The sequence below is a fragment of the Mustela lutreola genome, chromosome X (assembly GCF_030435805.1).
Source record: "Mustela lutreola isolate mMusLut2 chromosome X, mMusLut2.pri, whole genome shotgun sequence".
NCBI classification, from domain to species: domain Eukaryota; kingdom Metazoa; phylum Chordata; class Mammalia; order Carnivora; family Mustelidae; genus Mustela; species Mustela lutreola.
The window spans coordinates 112,179,184-112,201,689 of NC_081308.1; the positions used below are offsets into that span (position 1 = coordinate 112,179,184).

General features: G+C 47.9%; 1 pseudogene; it reads left to right on the forward strand.

Moving 5' to 3' along the window:
- The first annotated feature begins 4,481 nt into the window (after nucleotides 1-4,481).
- LOC131821068 (G2/mitotic-specific cyclin-B1-like) lies at nucleotides 4,482-21,775 on the forward strand (annotated as a pseudogene).
- The last annotated feature ends 731 nt before the right edge of the window (nucleotides 21,776-22,506 follow it).

Below are 22,506 nucleotides of genomic sequence, written 5' to 3' on the forward strand. Positions count from 1 at the left end.
TTGAAAGAAAAGAGAGAGAGAGAGAGAGCATGATGGGGGCAGGCAGAGGGAGGGAGTCCTTTTTTTAAATATTTTATTTATTTATTTGACAGACAGAGATCACAAGAGGCAGAGAGGCAGAGAGAGGAAGGAAGCAGGCTCCCTGCTGAGCAGAGAGCCCGATGTGGAGCTTGATCCCAGAATCCTGGGATCATGACCTGAGCGGAAGGCAGAGGCTTTAACTCACTGAGCCACCCAGGCGCCCCTGAGGGAGAGAGTCTTAAGCAGACTCCCTGATGATCATGGAGCCAGACCCAGGGCTCGATCTCATGACCCTGAGATCATGACTTGAGCTTAAACCGAGAGTCAGACGCTTAACCAACTGTGCCACCCAGGCGCCCCTACTTCTTTTTTAACATATTTTAAATGTTATAGCTAAAATACTTTACTTCTAGGTAGCATATACTTGGTTCTTGCTTTCATATCCAGTCTGACACAGTTAGGTTTAAATCTATCATTTTGTTATTTGTTTCTATTTACCCCATCTGTTCTTTGTTTTCTTTTTTCTTCTTTTCTGTCTTCTTTGTGACTAACTGAAATTTTTTATTCCATTTTGTCCCACTTTTTGGTTTATCACTGTAACTCTTTGTTTTGTTATTCTAGTGGTTACTTACAGGTTTACAATAAACATCTTTAACTTAATCAATCTTCAAGTGATATACCAGATCACATATACTATAAAGACTTCACAATAGTGTATGCCTTTTCCCCTTCCCAACATTTGTGCTATTATCATCATATGTTTTATATTAACATATTTATAGACTGTACACATTTTTTCACTTAAACAACCATTATCAAAGATATTTAAATAATTTTTAAAAAGTCTTATGTATTTACCCATGTAGTCATGATTTTTAGTGTTCTTCCTTCCTTTGTGTAAATCTGTTTTCATCTGTTATTATCTTCCTTCCATTTCTTCTAGTGCAGGTCCGCTTGTGATAAATTCTGTCAGCTTTTGTATGACTATGAAATGTCTTTATTTGGGTTTTTTTTTTTTAAACAGGCTCCATGCCCAGTGCAGAGCCCAGTGTGGGGCCCAGTGTAGGGCTTGAACTCATGATACTGAGATCAAGACCTGAGTTGAGATCAAGAGTCAGATGCTTAACAGACTGAGCCAACCCAGTACCCCTGGCCTTCCTTTTTGAAAGATATATTTGCCTGAGGATAGAATCCCTTGTTGACAGTTCTTTTCTTTCAGTACTTTAAACATTTTGTTCCACAGTCTTCTCACTTGTAGTATTTACAATGAGAAATCTTATCTTTGTTTTTCTGTACCTAACATGTCTTTTTTTTTCTGGCTGCTGTTAAAAATATTCTCCTTAATGCTGGTTTTGAGCAATTTGATTATGATGTGCCTTGATGTAGTTTTCTCCATGTTTCTGGCACTTGGACTTGGCTGAGGTCCTTGGATCTCTGGGTTTCTAATTTGCATCAGATTTGGAAATGTGGGGCGTATCATTTCTTCAAACATTTCCTTCCACTTGTCTCTTTTTCAGGGACTCCAATTATATTTATATTAGGCCACTTGAATTTTTCCTACAGCTCGATGATGCTGTGTTCATTTCTTTTCATTCTCTTTTCTGTGTGTGTTTCATTTTGAATTGTTTCTGTTGCCACATATTCAAGTTCACTAGTGTTTTTTTCTGCATTATCAAATCAGTCATTAATCCCACTGAAGGTAATTTCTACCCCACATGTTGGAGTTTTCACCTTTACTAATTTGATTCAGACATTTCAAAATTATCTTCCATTGTCTCCATTTAATTTTGAACATATGGGATACAGTTCTAATAACTTTCAATATTCTTGTTTACTAATTCTACCATCAGGGCCAGTTCTGGTTTAGACTTCAATTAATTAATTAATTAATCTGCTCCTTATGGGTCATAGTTAACTGCTATGTCCATGCCAAATAATTTTTTTGAATGTCAGATATTATGAATTCTACCTTGTTGGGTTCTTTATATGCTTGTATTGCTTTATCAGTGCAAGTTTGTTTGTCTGGAAACATTCTTGGTTGTTACAACTGGAGGGTGCTATGGGTATTCAATGTGTAGAGGCCAGGCATGATGGCAAACATCATACAGTGTTCAGGACAGCCCCTGCAACAATTATTGTCAGGTTAAAAATGTCAGTTATTCTGAGGTTGAGAAACCTTGCTATAAATATTCTTGAACTTTGTTCTGGGACTCAATTAAGTTTCTTAGAAATTGTTTGATCCCGGGCGCCTGGGTGGCTCAGTGGGTTAAGCTGCTGCCTTCGGCTCAGGTCATGATCTCAGGGTCCTGGGATCAAGTCCCGCATCGGGCTCTCTGCTCAGCAGGGAGCCTGCTTCGCCCTCTCTCTCTCTCTGCCTGCCTCTCCATCTACTTGTGATTTCTCTCTGTCAAATAAATAAATAAAATCTTAAAAAAAAAAAAAAAAGAAAAGAAATTGTTTGATCCCTTTGGGTGTTGCTGTTAAGCTGTGTTAGATGAAACCAGAGTGGTGCTTGGCCTGGAGCTAATTATTCCCCAATACCGAGACAAGACTCTTCTGTGTACTCTACCCAATACCCCAGTTTCAGCTGATTGGGAACTGGCACTATCCTCAGCCCTGTGTGAATTCTGAACACAGTTCACTCTAATAATTTCATATACTTCTCTCCCCAGTATTAGACAGTGTCCTCACACATGCTCCTGAACCTACACAGAGTTTGTCCCATCCCTTTTCCACCCCCAGCGCCCAGCTGATCTCCTCTGGATGTCCTAGAGACACTCACATTCGCTCTTTCTGCTCCTACTCCCACCTCGGATCTATTCGTCCTTTTATAGGTGCCAGTGAGTGGTGCCAGTCCCCTAAGCTTGAAATCCAAGAGTCACCCTCCACTCCTGCCTCGTCATCACCCCACCATGTAATTAATTCGGTTTTGCCAATGTCTCCTGCATTCTCTTCTATCTTTCCACTTCCACCTTCTCTGCCCTAGCTTGGGCCATTATTATCATAGGAAGCAGGCCCTTTCACAGCTCTGTGCTTTTGTACATGCTATTCTGTTTGCCTGAAATATAGTCCCTCTCTTCTTTGGCCAGAAAACTTCTCATTCTTCAAGAGCCAGCTCAAAAGGCACCTATTTCTGTCGAGACCCCCTTGAGTCATTTCTTCACTCCTGCTCCTCTGTTCTGTTTTCCTACTTTGTTCTGTTCACACTTTGGCCACAATGCTGATCGCATCTGTTTACACTGCAGTCTCTCTCTTCCACTGGAGTCCCCCTAGGAATCTAGTAATCCCTGGAGGTGTTTGCAAAGGGTAGAATTTTGTCCCTCCCCCAAATTTGTATGATGAATCTCTAACCCCCAGTGTGACCGTATCTGGAGATAGGGTCTTTGAAAGGTAATTAAGGTTAAAGGATATCATAAGGGTAGGCCCTAAACCTAACCCTAAACCCTTAGGACTCTGCCCTACTAAAAGGAAAAGATATGTGAGGACACAGTGGGAAAGTGGCTGTCTGCAGGCCAGGAGGAGACACTCACCAGAATCTGACCATACTGGCAACCTGATCTTGGACTTGCAGCAATCCAGACTGTGATAAAATACATTGCTGTTGTTTAAGTCACCCAGACCATGGTATTTTGTTGTGGTGGCCACTCGGGCTACTACACTGCTTAATACCTGATCAGTGCATTTTTGAATGAATGAGAAAGAAGGCAACAGAAGAGAGAGGGATAGAATGAATGGGAAGCGAAGATGAAGTAAGAAAGCTAGAGACAACAAAAGAAGAAGAAGAAAAACTTAAGGAAGCAGGAGAAAGAAGGCAGAGAGGATGGACGTGAGCTCATGAGGGATCCAGTTTTTTTCTGTGAAGACCATGCCCATGCCCTGGGAGCCACTGCCAAGATGGAGGTGGATGGTTACGGACCCCAGGGCCAGGGCTGAGCATCCAGGCACAAGGTTTTACACACATGTGTATGTACGTGTATATACACATAACAGTTTCCCCCTGGAAGGGCCAGCTTGTGCTTCACTCAGAAGCTGTGTGTCCTTTAGGAAAGGACCTGGCGCCTGGGGCTTTCGGAGGGCGGCAGTTTGGCTCTTTGGCTGGGCAACAGCTGGGTGCCCTTGCTTCCCCAGTCAAAGGTGGCTGCGGTCCACACCCAGCTGCAGGAGCGAGGACAGTGTTTACCCAATGGCCCCAGTGTCCTCAGAGGACTCGGCTCTCAGTTACACAGCAAACAGCTGGCTCCAGAGGGGCTGTGTCCTGGGCGCTGCTAACTGGCAGCTCCAGGGATGCGTCAGTCTCGCCCACGAAAATGCTTCCTTCAACACCCAGCCCTCCGCCCCTCCGCGGGGTGTGCTCACTCGCGAGCTGGGATCCGACAGGTGGCTTTTTTCAAAACGCTCGTTCAGAGAGAACATCCCCCCAAGATGAACACAAAGTTCTCTGTCGCCCGGGGCTCGTCGAAATGGTTTCAGACTCGGCCACCCGCTGCAGCCGACAGTGGCTGGCTTTCCAGTAAGAAGACATTTCCTGGCGGGGAAGCCGGACAGACAGGCGGCAGCGGTGGCGCAGGGCCGTGCCAGCCGCCCGGGAAGCCACAGCCCCCGTCCGCCCCAGGGGGGCAGTGCAGCGCCCGCACGCGCGCCTGGGCCCGCAGCCGCCCCTCGGTGCCCGCGCCGCGGGATCAGCCCTCCTCGCGGGGCACCCATTCCCACCCCCTGCCCGGCAGGGACCGGGCACCGTGCGTCCAGCCGCGCTCTCCCGCGCTTGGGGTGGAGGGGGTCCCGGCCCAGCCCCAAGTATGAGGGCTCCTGGTCAAAACACGGTCCACCTTTCGAAACCAAAGCAGTAATAGAATTGGAACACATTTGAACGCTCTTTTCTGCCGGGGCGGAGGACCTAGACTGATTTTGTGGTGGGGGCGGGGGAAGGGGGTTGTGCTGGTGCAGAGACTTGCAGGGAGGCACGCATTTGCGAGCGGTTCCTCGGTGCCAGCTCAGTGCTTGCAATGCCAGCGATCATCGCTAGACCCAGCCTTGCCGCTCGTTGGGTGCAGGGACGTGACAGGACCGCGAAGGCTGGTTCTTTATTCTATTGTTCCCACTCGTCAGAAGGGGCTCCCAGCAAACACGTCCTGCTAGTCCCAGCTTTCCCGCCGACATGGAGACCTCTGCTTTGGTGTCGGTCTTCAGGATGGCTTTTTTTTTTTTTTTTTTTTTTTTTTTTTTTTGCCTATGCTAAGACCTTATTTACGGTATCTACCAGACTGGCAAAGCGCTGAGGCAGCCCTTAGGTAGGGACGTGTGGAAGAGAGGAGGGATGGAGATTTGCTCGTCGTACCCAAGCAGCCACACACGTCGCTGGAAGCTGGAAGCACCACCGAAGTCCACACTCTCCTTCCTGACTCCTTGGCAGTGCTTTACAAACACTGTTACTTGGGAAAGTCCCTTGGGGTCCTTGTTCAAATACAGATTCTGATTTAGAAGATTTTGGTAGGGCCTGACATTCTGCATTCTTCAGGAGCTCCCCAGGGGCAGAGCTGTTGCCTGGACCACACTTGGAGGAGCAAGGAGTAGATCATTGCTCTTCACTGCAGCTGCATATTAAAATCACCTGGGGAACTTGAAACACTTGAATTTCACTAAGAGCATAAATCTTACATGTTCCCACTACAAAAAAAAAGCTGCCTGTGTGGGGTGATGGGTATGCTAACTCAATTGTTATCATTTTGCAGCATATACCTATATCAAACCATCACAGTGTATCCCTTTAAAAACACTATGTTGTAAAACGTAAATATATACCATTTTTATTTGCCAATGGTCCTGCAATAAAGATGGGGGAAATTAATTAGGCTGGCTCCCCTACCCCCAGATATTTTTATTTAATTTTTCTGGGGGTAAGCCTGTGCTTTTTTTTTTTTTAATTTTTAAGTAAGCTTTTTCAGGTGATTTTTATGGGCTGCCAGGATTGAGAACCACTCACCCAAGCAGCTGAGAGGAGGGGCATAGGCTGTAGCCAGGGGCATTGATTCAATACTGTAGGGTTATGACCAAGATTGGGAATTCAGTTTGTGATCAGTGAACATATTTGGTCCATATGGTTTCAAATACTTCGTTTTGCCTCACACTCATTCAATCATCAAATATTTATGGAGGCATTATGTTGTACTGGGCACTGTGCTAGCTGGTAAGGATGCAGCAGAGAGTAAGACTGATGTGGCGCTGACAGTCTAGTGGTGTAGGTGACAGTAATCAAATAATGGCCAAGAGAGATGCAGATGCACAACGGAGGGATTTAACGTGCACGTGGGAGAGTAGGACAGTAAAATGGCAATGAATTACCTGCGATCTGAAGGACGAGTCGTCACTAATAGGTGAAAGGGGATGGGTTCTAGGCAGAGAGACTGGCAGTATGCAGCCAGGGTGGTCGCTGGGCAAGATGGAGTTTGAGAAGTAGAGAGGTAGCTATATAGATCACAGGTTTCCAGAAAGTTAAAATTCCCAAGGAACTTTAAAAAACATGCCCGTGCTTGGTTTCCAACCCTGAGGTTCAGTTTTACTGACCTGGATAAGAGTGTGCACCCAACAGATCGTGGGGAGGAGGGGTCAAGGCTGAGCTCTTCTGCGAGTATGCAAAGGGTAGGTTTCTGTGCTGCGGGCTCAAATTCAGATCTGGGTGCTCTGGGTACCAAGACTGGTAACACAGGTAGAGGAGCTGGGATTTTGTTTTCAGGACGGACACGCGTGCCTTTCATAGTGCCTGAACAGAAGGCCACTGCCCGCCTCCAGCCAATTAATTGCTTGGGAGCAGAGCCAATACACTGCTTCAAGAAACAGCTGTGGATCTGCTCAAGTGTTTGAGCAAGTATGCAGATGAACTTCCAGAATAATAGGTCTTGGAGTGTGAAAACATGACATTAGGCTGGACAATTGGAATATCTGATGTTAGAGTAGCTCGACCTTGGGGCTGGGGCTGGAGCTGAACCAGCATTCTAGCCGGAAGGAATGGCAGAGGCGAGGTACTGGCAGGAAGGTGGGATGCGCGTAGCACTCCCAGGGGACCGTGAGCCATCTAGTCTGGCTTATAGGGGCGTTCCAGGAGGAGTTTGAGACCCCACTGCCTGCTCTGGTCCCACTGGTCTTACTGCTCATTTGATAAGCCAATTCATAAACACATCACAGTGTCAGAAGGTGACACTGTTGGGGAGGTGGCGCACCGCCATCCACCAGTGACTAGAAAGAGTCCACTCTGTCAGACTTAGGCTCAAACTTGCAAATGTGTAGGCTCCCCTTGGAAGGGGTCCCCTAGGGGGGCTGGCACCCATTGCAACCAGACTGTGTGTACTGCAACCCCGGGGCTTGTGGCCTCGTTTTGTGGGCCACGGACCCCTTAGCCGTCTGGTGATGCCTACTGGCGCCTTCTCAGAATAATGCTTTTAAATGCATAAAATAAGACATAATCATAATGGAAACCAATTATACTGAAATACAGCTATCAACATATTTTTTAAATGTGTAGTAAAGGTGACTAATTATTAGCACAAGAAATAACAACAACTAGCAATGGGGGGCCTGGCTGGCTCAGTCAGAAGAGCCTATCACTCTGGATCTCAGGGCTGTGAGTCCGAGCCTTATGTTGGGTGTAGAGATTGATTAAATACACACAACTTAAAGAGAGAGAGAGAGAGAGAGATATCTAGGAGTGCCTGGGTGGCTCAGTTGTTAAGCATCTGCCTTTGGCTCAGGTCATGATCCCAGGACCCTGGGATCAAGCAATGCATCAGGCTCCCTGCTTTGCAGGAAACCTACTTCTTCCTCACCCACTCCCCCTGCTTGTGTTCCCTCTTGCTGTGTCTCTCTCTGTCAAATAAATAAATAAAATCTTTAAAAAAGAGAGAGAGAGAGAGATGTAGCAATAAGTTTTAGACCCATTTCAAAATAGTGATGAACATATTGATATTTGAAGAAGAGATCTACTTCCAAATGTGTGTGATTTCTGTTGGGGGCTGAGTTACATACAGGTCCTCAGGTGTTCTGGTGAATTCTTGCCTGCCTTCATGACTGAAGGAAGTGCTAAAATGTAGTCACTACGAGAGCAGATGTAAACAGGCAGTGTTCCCCAGCCAAGTTCATGAACCCTTTGAATTCTAGCCACAGACCCCTTGGAAGACTGGTGACTCGTGTTAAGGACCCACGTAGCCTTCCTGATGTCCGTGTGGGAACTGTCCTTTGCTTCAAATGCCCTCCCTGGAGCTCTCATAGCTGAGGGGCAGGGATGGAACTGCCGTCCTGCCTTCGCTCCCTGACACGCAGAGCCTGTGTCACGTGGTTTTCTCTTGCAGCAGATAGAGGACTTTCCATCTCCAGTAGGGTTCCTCTTTCCACATGCAAGGTTCTGTGCTATACCTCTGCCACTGGAACAGGGGCCAGAGACAGTGTGCGTGTTATTAGTAATAACACCTACCACTCACTAAACCTTTTTATAGGTCAGGTTCTGTGACAGTACCTGATCCAGTAAAGATTTACCAGGTGCCTGCTCTGTGTCAGGCACTGTTCTAGGGGCTCTGGGGCGGCAGTGAATGAGACAGCTGAATCCCAGCTCTCACAAAGCTTACACTCTAGTGGGGAGGACAAATGGCTCTAGAGAGTAACCAGGTAAATGATGCAGCATGCCAGCGTGTGGAAGTGCTTTGGGGAAAAGCAAAGCAGAGAAGGGGAGAGGGAGTACCTCTCGGGAAAGGTGGGTGCCGTGTCAAATGGGGTCACCAGGGAAGGTCTCAGTGAGGAGCTGGGCATTTGAGACCAGACCCAAAGCAAGTGAGGGGTGAGTGAGCCTTTGCAGGCATTTGGAGGAAGAGCATTCTGGACAGAGGGAACAGCTTTGCCTCGATCGGGGGGCCAGAATGCAGAGAAGGCCTGTGGGGCGGAGGAGAGACGTGAGCAAGGGAGTGGTAATTAGCAGATGAGGGCAGGGAAGTGGGAGGATCTGAACGGAGCCCCCGACCCCAGCAACGCAGCTAGGTGATAGTAGCTTTATTTCCATTTTCAAATGGGGCATATGGCTCAGGAAATCTAAGTGCCTTGACTGGTGAGTGACAGTGGAAACTCGGAAGCCTCACACCCTCTCCTCCTCCCGTGGCCTCAGGCTCAGAGAAGGGTCAGCATGTTCTTTACTTCCTTGTGCCGCTTCCAGACTATTGTTCCTTTGTCATTTCCCAAGGACCGTACATCCCTCTGTGTACCCTCCCCCCCTTGCTGCCCACCAACTTTATCCACCAATGCCACTTTGTTGAGCCCCTGCTATGTGCCAGGCACTATATTAGAGGCTGAGAAGAAAATGACGAATAAGAGAAGTCAGCCCCTCCGGCTTGCTGCGGAGGAATGGTTGTTGAGCTGTGCTGGGTTCAGGTCCCCGGCTCGCTGGTGAGTCCTGTGGTCTGCTTCTCCCCACTGAAGTGCTGCCTGGTGGAGAGCAAGCCACGGCACTCCGGGTCACCAGGAACACAGAAGTTAATGCTGGAAATGAGGCGAAGATCAGCATGGGAGGCGCAAAGCACGTGCCTCTGACCACGACTGCAGCCTCCAAGCCTGGGCTGCGGCCGAGAACAGACCTCGGCGACATTGGTAACAAAGTCAGCGAACAACCACAGGCCAAACTGCCTCTGAAAAAAGAAGCAAAAACTTTGGTTCCTGGAAAAGTTATTGCTAAAAAAATACCTAAACCTCTGGAGAAGTCACCCAAGCCTGTGTCAGAACCTGAGCCCATTAAAGAAGAAAAACTTTTGCCTGAGCCTGTTTTGGTTGCTACTCCCTCTCCAAGCCGAATAGAAACATCTGGATGTGCCCCTGAAGAAGAATACCCGTGTCAGGCGTTCTCTGATGTAATTCTTGCAGTGAATGGTGTGGATGCCGAAGATGGAGCTGATCCAAACCTTTGCAGTGAATATGTGAAAGATATTTATGCTTATCTGAGACAACTCGAGGAAGAGCAAGCCATCAGACCAAAATACCTACTGGGTCATGAAGTCACTGGAAACACGAGAGCTAACCTTATTGACTGGGCTAGTACAGGTTCAGATGAAGTTCAGGTTATTTCAGGAGACCATGTACATGACCGTTTTCATTATTGATCAGTTCACGCAGAATAATTGGGTGCCCAAGAAGATGCTGCAGCTGGTTGGTGTCACTGCCATGTTTATTGCAAGCAAATATGAAGAAATGTACCCTCCAGAAACTGGTGACTTTGCCTTTGTGACTGACAACACTTACACCAAGTACCAAATCAGACAGATGGAAATGGAGATTCTAAGATCTTATTTTGGTCTGGGCCACCCTCTACCCCTGCATTTCCTTCGGAGAGCATCTAAGATTGGAGAGGTTGATGTTGAGCAACGTACTTTGGCCAAATACTTGATGGAACTAACTGTGTTGGACTACGATGTGGTGCACTTTTCTCTTTCTTAGATTGCAGCAGGAGATTTTTGCTTAGCACTGAAAATTCTCGATAACAGTGCATGGACACCAACTCTACAGCATTATCTATCATACACTGAAGAATCCCTTCTACGCGTTATGTAACACCTGGCTAAGAATATAGTCATGGCGAATCATGGGCTTACAAAGCACATGACCGTCAACAAGTACACTACATCTAAGCACGCGAAGATCAGCATCATGTGCCATCTGTACATACTATATGTTACCTTTACTGACTTTTAATAAAGTCTGTGGTCCTTTTTACTTAAAAAAAAAAAGAGAGAGAGAGAGAGAGAAGTCAGCTCCTTGCTGTCAGGGAGCTTTTTATTCTGGTGGGTGGGGGAGACGAGTGCATAGGAACTAAAAATGAAAATATTCGTTAGTAATAAGAGCCACGCCGAGAGGAGAGAGTGACTACTTTATAGAAGCTAGGGGAAACAGCCTTTCTAAGGAGGTGACATTTAAATTGAGATCTGGGGGAGAACATTCCAGACAGAGGGAGGTACTGAGCAAAGGCAAAAGAGGGAAGGAGCTTGGCACGGTAGAGGAGCAGAAGGCAGGAGGACAGGGAGGGCTCGAGGCTGGGGCGGCCGCACAGGGGCCAGCCTGGGCAGGGCCTCATGAGTTAGGAGCACCTGGGGGTCCAGCGGAGTGACACAGGATGGTTCATATTTTCAGGTAGTGTTGACTTCTCTATAGGGAACACATAGGTGGGGAAAGTGGGGGATGGAGAGAGTTGTGAAAGATTTAGGATGTGTTTGGAGATAAAGTCAAGCAGACAGGCTGATAGATGGGATGTAGGGCATGGATTCAAAGACGACCTTGAGGTTTCCGAGTCCCGGTTAGAGCAGCTGTGTGAATGGTGATGCCGTTTGCAGAACTGAGGAAGGCTTTGGGGAAGTGACTTTGGGGGAAGTGACTTTGGAGGAAGTATCAAGAGTGCCATTTTGAACTTGTTCGCCTGAGATTGTGGTGTCAAACAGGCAGTGGGATTCAGGAGCTAGTTGCAGTTCTGGAGAGCGGTCTAAGCTAGAGAGAGTCAGAAATGCAGGAACATCGCCGCTGTGCATATCTACCTGTGTAGAGCACAGTGCCTGCCACATCGCGGATGGTCTAGAACCTTGTGGCTGGCTGAGGGAATGAATGGGTAAAATGTGCTCCTAGAGCTCTGGAATCAGACTTCGGTTCAGATTTAGATCCTGCCTCTGCTACTTACTAGCTTGACCTTGAACATGTTATTAACCCTCGGGGAGCCCCAGCTTCCTCAGCTGTAGAATGGAGAAAGCAACGATACCTATTCCCTGTTTAAACGGGCAGTGTTTAGCACAATCCTGGCGCGTGGTGAGCTCTCAGTGAGGTGGTGGCTGTTACCATATTCAGAGCATGACGTAGGCCCCAAGACAGCCAGGCCTGAAGGGGCATTTCAGAAGGCAGTCCCGGAGGCTGGGTCCATGTAGCTGGCTTGTCGTGTGACAGGCAGTAAGCCTCATGGCTAGGTGTTGCCCTCTTGAGCCAAACTGTCCGGGTTCATAATCCTGGTTGAGCCACTTCCTAGCTTACTTAAAACTCTATGTGCCTTGGGGTTTTAAAAAATTATTAATATTTAATCTCTAGAATAGGAATAATAGTAGACCTACCTCACTGAGCTGTTGTGACAGATTAAGTGAGATAATCCATGGAAAATGTGGAGAACAGTGCCTGTTACCAAGGGTTCAATAGGAAGGAGCTATTATCACGCGGACACAGGAGGGAGGGAGCTGTACATAGGCTTCAGCTGTGTCCTTGACCTCCCTCCAGAGAAGCTCAGTATTCACCCCTGGTCCGACAGGAGAGCCCATTTCAAATAGCTCAGCCCTCCCAATGCTGTCTTCCTAGTTCTCCTCGGCTGCAGCCTTCCCATTTCTGTAGCTCTCTGAATAACGTGTGAGCCTTTGCCAGGGTTGGTGTGGAAAAAGTCAACTCCTCCACTCGAGGACTGCAGACCCAAAGCCCCCTTTCACTCAGGGGCGGTGCCGGTCACAGGCTACGGGCAACGGGAGTCCAGGTCCCTGAGCTGCCTGAAGTTGTGTAGGAGCAGAGAGAAATAACCAACTGAGACAGCCCCAGAGGACCCGCAGGCTTCTTTTCTACTCAAATGCTCCCTTTGTTGCTAAGAAGCAAACCTACTCCATCCCCACTGGCACCAGCCTGCCCATTGTTTTCCTGAGAGACCATCCCCAGCCAAGAGCTAGGACTACCTCTGTCTTATAGAAATGGCAGCCTGGAGATTCTGTGGCAGTGGGAGTATCATGTAACCCAAATTCTCCACAGCTAAAGACTCAAACAAAGCCCAAGGTCAGGGGTCCTGGGCAGACCTATAAAGGACCCAAAGGAAGTTACTGAAAGCATTTGGCCTGGCTTTTCTCCCTGGGCGGGGCTACCTGTGGTGATTACTGCTCGAGGCCCTGACATCTGAGAAATGGGCACAAGGCTAGTCTCATCTTAGCTCCATTTGAACAAAGTGGTGAGCCTTGTGGGCTTGTTCCAGAGCGGGGAAAGCATGAAAAATCCCACCAGGAAGATAGAGCAGAGATTTGATAAATAGATGGTCTTTCAGGTAGATGGAGGTGGATGGGTCTGAGGTAGAAAGGGACAGAGAGGACTGTTTGGTACTTTGCAGCTGTGGGCTCTGAACCTGGCCGGTGAACTGCATGTCTCTGACTTGCCCCCCTCCCCCTCCTATCTCCTCCCCTTGTCAGGTACCTCTCTGGGGCTTCTCATCACTTCAGTGCTCACCTCCACCTGTCTGAGAAAGAGGAAGGATTCCCCAGCTCTGTCTTCATTCACACATTTTTTCTCTCTAGAACCTTCTCTCAGCATGTCTTCCGCTCAATCATTCCCCCTTTGCTTAAGGATAAAGTTCTAACTTCTCTGAGGTGTGGCACCACAAAGGAATTTTTAGAACTAGAAAGGTCTCTCTAAATCATTTCACCCTAGTATATTGTCTTTACAAATAATGAAATCAGGGTTCAGAGACAAATTTCCTGCCCAAGGCCCCACAGCAAGTTGTTGGCAGGGCCACACGTAGGAATGCAGCTCTCCTGACTCCCAAGCCAGTGTTCTTTGTACAATGGTATCCTGCTTCCACCAACCTCATTTGCCACAAAGCCAAACCTTAGTGACTTAAGATGTCAGCCCTCTTTTATTAGTCTCCTGGTTTCTGTGGGTCAGAAATGGGAGAAGGGCTCGGCTGGACTGTTCAGGCTCAGGGTCCCTCAGAAGGCTGCGGCAGGAGAGTGACTGGAGCTGGAGGGGTAAGGGACGGGGACGATGGGGCTGGAGCAGCTGGAAACAGCCAGGCTTCTCTCTCTCCACGCAGTCTCAGAGTTGCGTCCTGTGATCTCGCCGCAGGAGTTAGTTTGGGCTTCCTCCCAGCATGGCTGCTGTCCAGTGACTCACAGAGAGGTTGGAGGTATCAGGAGTGAGTGTTGCAGCAAACAAGGTAGAAACTGTAACCCCTTTACAACCTAGCCTCCAAAGTCACTTAACCTCATTTCGGCCATAATCACAAGCCTACCCGGTTGTGAGGGGAAAGACCATAGCCCCTGTATCTCACTGGGGGCGGTGTCAGAGTCACATTGTAAGAAGAGCCTGCGGAATGAGAGATCTTGTTGCAGCCATCTTGGAAAAAAACTACCTGCCTCCCCAATCTTACTTCCCACTCTTCCCTCAGACAAACCTTCTGCTTCAGCCAGCTGGGCTTCTCCAGTCCCTTCAGAGAAGCCTTCTGCTCTCTTATTTTTTTCCCTAAAGACTCCCTTGAGCATCATTTTCACCCATTTAAGGCTACAGACACTTGCGTGTTTAATAGGCTGAAGAGTTGCTCCATACTTGGTCGGGGCCCATCCGAACCGTGGCTGGGCGTTTCCACATCTGGGCCCTAAGCATTTGGATTCTGTTAGCCAGACTGCCCTCCTCATTCTTCAAGGGTCACAGACTGTCAGGTTCACATGGTTTCTGGACATAAAAGGTCAGACACAGTGCAGTGTCTCTTCCAAGGTGGGCACAGGCACGCACCAGATGCTGATCACAGGGCCCTGGCAGTCTGGGGAGCGATTAAACGTGTTGGCAAAAGCCTTTGGCTGGGAATCAGGAAACCAGGGTCCCTCCACCAACATTCTGGCCAGTTTGATGCGTGCATGACCTGAGGCAAACGCCTCAATCTCTCAGTGGGCCTCAGTGTCCTCATTTCTGCAATGTGAAACGTAGAGCTTGCCTTTCCTACTTTGTGATGAGCAGATAAAAGATGGGAAGGCCCTTGAGAGCAGAAAATGCTTTTAAATGGTCATGAGTTTTGTATTTGTTTCTTTTCTCAACTACCACTTCCTTCTACACCAGCATAGAGACTCCAGGAAGTAGGTGAGTTCGTGTGAATGGTTCTGGAACTGGTATTGGTCGACAGCCCTTCCCTAGACACATATGGTAGGATTTAGGAGGGTAGGATTTGCAATATTACCATTTCCCAGTCTCTGATGGGCTCATCCTGGGCAGGAGCAGAGGCTGAGAAAAAGACTCAATTCAGAGCTAACAATTTCACCCTGTCCTGCTCCAAAACCTCCAGCCTATTCACACTCCCAGGGAACATGCTGCGTCTGGAAGAAGGTGCTGCCTCTACCCCCCAGGTAGAAAGTGAGGCTACTAATTAGCTGTGTGGCCTTGGGTGAATTCCTTCCCCTCTCTGAGCCTTCATTTCCTTAGAAAACAATGGTCTCCTCACCACCCCTGCTGCTAGAGAAGAGTTTATTTCTTGGCTTCATCATATCTATTGTGCAGGGGTGGCATGTGGTCTCTCTGGAGCTGGAAAGCATTAAGTCAGAACAGTCTTCATCAAAACAATACACAGTTTCCCCCAAATTAAAGCTCCCCCCTCCCCCCGCTCCAGACTCCTTCACCTCGTGGGACCTAAGAGAGCTGGCCGAAGCAGAGTGTGGGCCCAGGAATTAGCAGACCAGAGAGGCAGCTCTGGTCATGGGATGTGACCTTGGCTCAATCAGACAATCTCAAATCCTTGGAGCTAGAAGGCACCTACCAAAGCCCTCAGACAGCCTCCACAATGAACTTCCCGGATGACAGTCACATGGGGCACCTGCCGCCACTGCAAGATTCGGGGCTATTCTCTGTCCGCTGAAACTTCATCTCTCTTCCTCCCACTCCAGCAAACACACCACTTCTCTCAATTTATGAGACTGGCGCAAGTACACAAAGGCTGGTTGTTGCAGCATCGTCTGTAACAGGGCAAAACTCAAAGCCACCTAAACACCTGCCTGTGGGGGATTGGTTAAAGGAGTTAACAGGACAGCCACAGATACTATGGAATGTTATGCAGAGATTATTTTGAAGTGCAATAGGCATAAATACGTGCATATAGGAAATTACCCATGACATATAGTTAAGTGGGAAAAAAACAAGCTGTGGGACAATGTGTATGACACAATAGAAATGTTACATGCAACTATCTTATTTTTTTAAGATTTTTAAAAATTTATTTAAGGGAGAGAGAAAAAGAAAGAGCACACGCTGTGGGTAGGCAGAAGGAGAGAGAGAAGCAGACTCCAAGGTGAGCAGGGAGCCCAAAGTGGAGCTGATCCCAGGACCCCGAGATCGTGATTCGAGCCGAAATCAGACACGCAACCAACCGCACCACCCAGGGGCCCTACAGCTATCTTTTTTCACAAGTAAGTTCATATACATGTAATGTATGTACTGTGTACATGTCAGAGTTCTCCAGAAAAACAGAACTAATAGAATAGAGAGAGAGACAGAGATTTATTATGAGGAATTGCCTCATGCAATTATGGAGGCTGAGAAGTTCCTCAAACTGATGTCTGCAAGCTGAGACCCAAGATGGCCAGCAGTATCATCCCAGTCTGAGTCTGAAGGCAGGAGAGCCAGGACAGCCCAGGGATGGTCGAAGTTCCAGCCCCAGGGCAGGAGAAAACTGACGTTCCAGCTCAAGCAGGCAGGCAGAAAGGGGACGATTTGGCCCTTTCTCCCCTTTTTGTTTTATTCAGGTTTCTTCAGGATGATACCCACCCACACTGAAGAGGGCGATTTACTTTGCCGAGTCCACCAATTCAAATACCAATCTCGGGGCGCCTGGGTGGCTCATTGGGTTAAAGCCTCTGCCTTCGGCTTGGGTCATGATCCCGGGGTCCTGGGATCGAGCCCCGCATCGAGCTCTCTGCTCAGCAGGGAGCCTGCTTCCTCCTCTCTCTCTCTGCCTGCCTCTCTACCTCTTTGTAATCTCTGTCAAATAAAATAAATTAAAAAAAAATCTTAAAAACAAAACAAAAAACAAAACAAATACCAATCTCATCTGGAAACACCCTCAGAAACACACCCAGAAATGGTGTTTAATCTGGACAGCCCATAGCCCCGTCAAGTTGACATACACAATGAACTATCACAGTAGGCAAGTACATAGATGAAAGCTTAGGTTACCCGAAACCCTTAAGGGTGATTACCTTCAGAAAAGGGACTGGGATGAGATGGGAAGGGATGAGAAAGGGAGCTCAAGGAGTTCTTCCAAAATACCTGAATAGTTTGGACTTTTCCATCGTGAATTTATTCATCAATTTATTCTTTCATTAAAAATGCAATTTCAACAGCATGGAGGTTCCTCAAAATGTTGAAAATAGAGCTACCCTATGACCCAGCAATTGCACTACTGGGTATTTACCCTAAAGATACAAACGTAGTGATCCGAAGGGGCACATGCACCTGAATGTTTATAGCAGCAATGTCCACAATAGCCAAACTATGGAAAGAACCTAGATGTCCATCAACCGATGAATGGATCAAGAAGATGTGGGATATATACACAATGGAATACTATGCAGCCATCAAAAGAAATGAAATCTTGCCATTTGCGACAACATGGACGGAACTAGAGCGTATCATGCTTAGCGAAATAAGTCAAGCGGAGAAAGACAACTATCATATGATCTCCCTGATATGAGGAAGTGGTGATGCAACATGGGGGCTTAAGTGGGTACGAGAAGAATAAATGAAACAAGATGGGACTAGGAGGGAGACAAACCATAAGTGACTCTTAAACTGAGGGTTGCTGGGGGGAGGGGGTTTGGGAGAAGGGGGTGGGATTATGGACATTGGGGAGGGTATGTGCTATGGTGAGTGCTGTGAAGTGCGTAAACCTGGCAATTCACAGACCTGTACCCCTGGGGATAAAAATATATGTTTATTTTATATATATATATATATATATAATATATATAAACATATATAAACATATATATAAAATAAACATATAATAAATAAATAAATAAATAAATAAATAAATATATAGTGCAATTTCAGGGCATCTGGCCTGCTCAGTCAGTATAGCATGCAACTCTTGATCTTGGGGTGGTGAGTTTGAGCCCCATGATGGGTGTGGAGATTACTTAAAATCTTTAGGGCACCTGGGTGGCTCAGTGGGTTAAGCCTCTGCCTTTGGCTCAGGTCGTGATCTCAGGGTGCTGAGATCGAGCCCTGCATCGAGCCCTGCTTTGGTCTCTGTGCTCAGCAGGGAGCCTGCTGCCCCCTCTCTCTACTTGCCTCTCTGCCTACTTGTGACCTGTCTGTCAAATAAAAAAATAAAATCTTTTAAAAAATAAACAAGAAGGAGAGGCACAGAGATCTTTTTGATATTTTTGAGGTGATGGGAACGTTTCTTAAGAATGTGGCGGTGGTGGTCACATGACTACACATTTGTTAAAACTGATTGAACTGTACATGTGAAATGATGAATTTTAATGTATGCAAATTATGCCTAACCCCAATTTTTATAAAAACCTTACAGCAGAGGACAAATGGTTGGGAGTGATATGCACTGTAGGAAGAACTGCTCTAACTTATTAACACAACCAAACCATGCGCAAACTTTTACATTTTGTGGTTAATAAAAACTTACCCTCAACATGCTCCACAATAACCAGCAATGTCCATGCTGGCGCCCCATCAGATGACCAGCTTCCCCCAGTGACAGGGAACCCCTCACTTAATACTGTAGCCCATGCCAACTAGAATAGAGAGTTCTGTGTAGATGAATGATTAACTGTGTGGCCTTGACTGGATTATGTCCCCTCTCTGGGCCTTGGTTTCCTTAGAAGCAAGTGCTAGAAGACTTCTTGGGTCCTCTCTGGCTCTAACATTTGAGTTGTTAGAAATTGAAATTTGCCTTCTTGTGACTATTAACCTGGTCTGCCTTCTGGAGTTACCCAGAGCTTGGCCCCATGGGACAGTAATAACCAGCCCATCACATGCCAGACGTCAGCTCCCCTGCCTTGCATGTTCTCTTCATAGCACATGGAGAGACAGCATGGGGCAAAAACTAAGATCACAGGGTCTGCGGCGGGGCGGCCTGGAGTCTGACTCTGGATGCTGCCACCTCCCAGCAGCCTCTGTGTATAAAGGGATTAATAGCACCAACTTGGAAGGGACGGATAGGGGAGTAAATGAGGTAATGTATGTAAATCAGGAGGTGTGGTTGGCAGAATAATGGCTCCCAAAGATGTCCACATCCTAATCCCCACAACCTGTGAATGTGTTAGGTTACATGGCAAGGGGGTATTAGGGTGGCTCATCAGCTGACTTTCAAAGAGGGAGATTAGGAAATTGGCCCAGTTTGTGCAGACGGCCTCAATATAATCATGCCGGTCCTTGTAAGGGAAAGAGGGAGGTGGGAGACTCAGAGGCAGAGTTGATGAGACATGAGAAAGTTTCAATCAGCCAATGCTGGCTTTGAAGATGGAAAGACATCATGAGCCAAGGAATGTGGGCAGCCTCTAGAAGCCAGAGTAGGCGAGGAAATGGATTCCCCCTTAGAGCCTCCAGAAGGAACACACAGCCCTGCTGACGCCTTGGTTTTAGCTCTGTGAGACCCATTTTGGACTTCTGACCTCCAGAACTGTAACAGGACACATTTATGTTGTTTTAAGCCACAAAGTTTGTGGTATTTTGTTAGAATGGCAGTATGTAACTAGCACGGGATGGCTATGACCCCCTCCTGACTGGTCTGCCTGACTGTACCCACTCTTTCTTCGCTCTAATCCGTTCCTCACCATGCAGCCAAAATGATGTTTCCAAGACTCTTATCTAACCAAACCACATCTTTTAATACGACTCTTCTCCTAGGTCTTCAAATTTGCCCCAGGACCTTTGAACCTGCTGCCCTGTTTGTTTAAAAGGTGCCGTGGTCCCCTGGGTAACATTTAGTTAGCCTTCATTAGCTGGCTCAGAGATGGAAATGCCGTTTCCTCCAGGCAGCCTGCCTTGATCTCTGGTCTCGATCAGGTTCTCTGGGCAACAGACCTCGGAGCACATTGCAAACCTCTGCAGCACTTGTGGGTTTTAAAGCATATTTACTGTGTTTATTTGCCTTGGGATGTATTGCCTGTCTTTGCCCAGTAGGCTATAAGCTTTCCAAGGGCAGGGACACTGCCTATCTTACCTTGCCTCGCCAATGTCTGGCACGTAGGAAGTGCTCGTTAAATGGCAGCATTTATCGCTGTTTTATTTCTGAATCCTTACCGTTCTGGTCACCCGACAAACACTCTCTAGTTTGCAGTCCTCTTTGAAACTTAGTGCCCCTGCTGTGACCTTGTCCTCCAGGTGGCAAGAGCATCACAAAATGGAAGCTGGGTATGCGGTCCCTGCTTACAAGGGGCACCCCATTTCTAGTAATGCAGCTGAAATCTGTGTTCCTTTGTCACCAACCGCAGTACACACTCAGCTTCAGCAGAGCTTGAGGTGACATGGACTGCCCACCCACACGCCCCAATATTTATCTCCATCAGAACATCTGTCAAGCTAGCTTTCCCCGTCCCATTTCTGTCTTGTTGTTCCTTGTCAGCTAAATGGTGAACTTCCCTCTCATCCCTGTGGGTTTCCATCGTCTGGCATTGGGCTCCCTGTTCTAAGCCTCAATCCCCATTCAGCCATCCACCAGCTTAACCAGCCCTCTCAACCCCATGTCAGCTGTGTCCCTGAACAATGCATTCCTGTGCCTGCCTCCAAGTCCTGGGTGACAGCACAGGGCAGGGCAGGCCTAAGCACAGGGCCCTGGAAATGCTGCCAGAGACCCCTGGGGCCTGACACCCACTGCAGGGTATTGAATTAACAACAAAAACTGCCTAGGTCAAGTTCTGGCTTCACCACTTTGGTGGCTGCCAACCTGGGAATAACAGTATATTCGTTTCTCCGGGCCACTATAATGAAATATCACAACCTCGGTGGCTTGAAACAGCAGACATTTGTGCTCCTACAGTTCCGGAGGCTAGAAGTCCAAAACCAAAGTGCCGGCAGGACACACGGCCCCTGAAGGCTCAACTGGAGGATCCTTCCTTGCCTCTGCTAGGTCCCGGTGGCTCCCCGGCTTGTGGTGGTATGACCTCTGCTAGTTGGTCTTCTACTGTATGTGTGTATCCGCGTGTCCTCTCTTTTTACAAGGATATTGGTCACATAGGGCCCACCCTGCTCTAGTAAGACTTCATTTTAACTAATTACATCTGCAAGGACCCCGTGTCCAAATAAGGCCATGTTTTGATGTTCTGGGTGGACAGGAATTTCGAGGGGGGGGTGGGGGGGACACTATTCAACCCACTATAGGAGGCAATACTTTCTTCTAACCCCTTTGGGAGAGCCCAGGAAGATCACGCGGGCAAGGCTTCTCAAACAGGAAAGTGCGCCCAACCACCTAGAGATCTTTGTTAGAGGACAGACCGGGATTCTGCCAGCCTGGGGTGGGTCTGCATTTCTCACAAGCTCCCAGGCAATGCCCTCGCTGCTCCTCCACGCTTTGAATAACAAGGATGTAGGGGAAATAAAGTGTTTTCAAAACAGATGTCTGTAGGCTTATCCCTTTCTTTTGTAATGAGCTTTTCTGAAGCTCCAGTTTCCCCACCTGCCTGGCTGTCCTGGACTGCCCCCGCCCCCGCATCCCAACCGGGCCCAAAACAGGCTCACAGACAAGGACTTGGGTTTAGGTAATTTGGGGGTGCGGGGAGGGAGGTGATCATGTGAAGCAGACATTTGGAAGTAGAGAAAGGGAAAAAAAGAGAAGCCGATGGAGAGCGAGCTAAACAGCACATGGTCCTGAGGGCAACTGGGGCCCCATCCAGGTGGGGACTGGCTGAGAAGCGGTGGAGACACTCTTCCTAATTGGCTGGTGGGATGGCTGGAATGGGGTAGGGGGCAAGGGCCTTTTCCCAGTGATTCCCGTTCTCCCCCTAGGGGTCCCTGAGGGTTGGGTTCCTGCATGGAGCTGGGCAAGCTCCCCGGGCTGCAGGCACGGGAGGTCGGATGCTCAGACACGTTCTCCTGCAGCTGCAGGCGACCTCAGCTAGGCTGTGGGGGAGGGCAGGGTCATCATCGTGAGCTCCAGAAGCCTTCCAGGTTTGCATGTCATTTGTGTCTCTACTGTTCTATTTTGAGTACATGAGCTACCCAAGTGAGCTCTCACTTACAGTAAGATTATGGCTGTCACCCAACCCCAGCAGACGCCTTGACCACAAGGGTGTCATGGAAGAATCTGTCTATGGCCTGCCGAAACCCACATGTGCCTCCCCAGGGGATCCTCAGATCCCAGGCCCTGATCTGCATGGGTACAATCCTTTACCCTTTGAGTACGTGGTGGGCAGAACTCAACCCTGAGGTAGTGAAATTAGGCTTCAGAGTCACCTTAGGAAGGAGCTACTTCCCTTTCTCACAGCCCCTACCTTCACCTAATCCAATCAATCCCTGCCCTTGACATTCAGTGTCATATTTCCCGCACACCACAACCGTACAAGCTAGTTGCTATGATTGTCTTCATCTTATAGCCAAGGAAACCGAAGGCCAGAAAAGCTAAGTCACTTGCTCAAGGTCCCTCAATAAGTGGCAGAAGTGGGATCCAAATACAGTCTCTCTGATTCACTGTTCTCTGTGGAGTCCACAGGTGAAACTAGGTAGTAGGTCCCTATGAGATTTAAATTT